Here is a 1,565-nt window from a genome sequence, read left to right on the forward strand (position 1 = left end):
CCCCCCCCCCTACACCCCCTTTCCTCGCATCATTGTCCTGCACTCGCGTGGACACTTCTGTCGGCCAGATCGGCCCTGTTGCCTCGGTCGGATCGTATTGCGCCGTCGGTCTTGTGCACGCGAACACCGGCCCTCGGGCTTGTTTCCGGCGCAGCACATACGGCCCTTTTGTACACATGCCCTCCGTCATGCCCCCCCCCATGGCCGGCATCGCTCCGGGCCGCCGGCCCCGCCCCCGCCCCCGCCCCTGCTCCGGTCCCTGGCCAGTAGTCAGGCGGCCCGGACCCGATGCGATCTCAGGAAGATCCGCCCTTCCGCCCTTCACTGGCCCTCTTTTCCGCATCCCAGTCTCGAGCTCCTCGCACTCCCGGTTCGCTCTCAGGGCATGCGCGAATCGCGAGGCGACAGATGCGGCCTGCCGAGGGCGTGCTATTGCTCCGTGTGGCCCAGGTCAAGGGCCCCGCGCTGCTGCACATGCACGGGCACGCTGCCTGTTCGCCTCGATTTCAAGGCTATTTTTCCGGCCCCTCAATCCACCCCCCTTCCCGGGATCGAGGCTGGGTTGTGAGCTGACGGCCGTCTTGGCGCCTGGGTCGGTCTGACGGCCGCGTGCACGCATGCCCCCCCGCCCCCCCCCCCTCTCTCTCTCTCTCTCCCGGCCGCGCTGCTCCCCATCATTCGCTCTATCCTCAAATGGCTGTCCCATCTTGTCTGCCTTCCTTCCGCCTCCTTCCCTCCTCCCCCTTCCCCCTCCTGCCCTGCTTCCCTGCACGCGCTTCCTTCCCCCTTCCCTTCCCACACCTTTTCCCGGTTCCACTGTAAATACTCCCTCCCAGCCGCGGCTCACCAACACAAGTCGAGCCTCCTCCCCCCTCACTCCCCGCCATCCCCATCCCCATCCCATCCCCATCCCATCCCCATCCATCCATCCACATGCGAGCCTCATATCACCACTCTTTTCCAACGCACACCCCCTTGATGATCCCACCCGCCTGGTGCCCACGAAGCTGACACATTCTCTTCTCGCTTTCCGTTCCAGTCTGGCCAGCATTTGCACTCTCCCCCCCCCCCCCCCCAGGCCATATCCTTCTGACCTGCGACGCCTGCCCTCGCGCGCCCCCTTCCACCCGGTACGATCGCCCTTCCGACTGTCGCCTCCGTCGGCTCTGTCACCACCGTCACCCTCGCCACAGCGATGCCCCATACGGGCCCCTACATTGATGCCCGAAACCCACACCTCCTCCACGCCGCCGCATCCGCCCACACACCTGCCCACCTGACTGTCGACATTTCTCATCCACCCCCTGGGGCTGCCCGGGCGGCTTGACATCCCAAGACTCGTGGTCAATGGGCCCATTGCGCTAGCGATCCAATCCAAAGCGGAGTTCTCCCCTCCTCTTTCCCCCTCGCCCGGCTTTGTCGCAACGCCCTGTGACCCGGCCGTGTGCGTGCCCATCCCGTCACCTGGTCCCTGCCTCCCGGGACCGTGCCTCGCCAGGCCCCTGTCGGCCGCGCTTCTCTTCCGGGATTCTCTGTGGCGGTGGTCACGCTCGGGTTTCCTCCTT

The sequence above is a fragment of the Fonticula alba genome (genome assembly GCF_000388065.1).
Source record: "Fonticula alba strain ATCC 38817 unplaced genomic scaffold supercont2.2, whole genome shotgun sequence".
In the NCBI taxonomy this organism is placed as follows: Eukaryota; order Rotosphaerida; family Fonticulaceae; genus Fonticula; species Fonticula alba.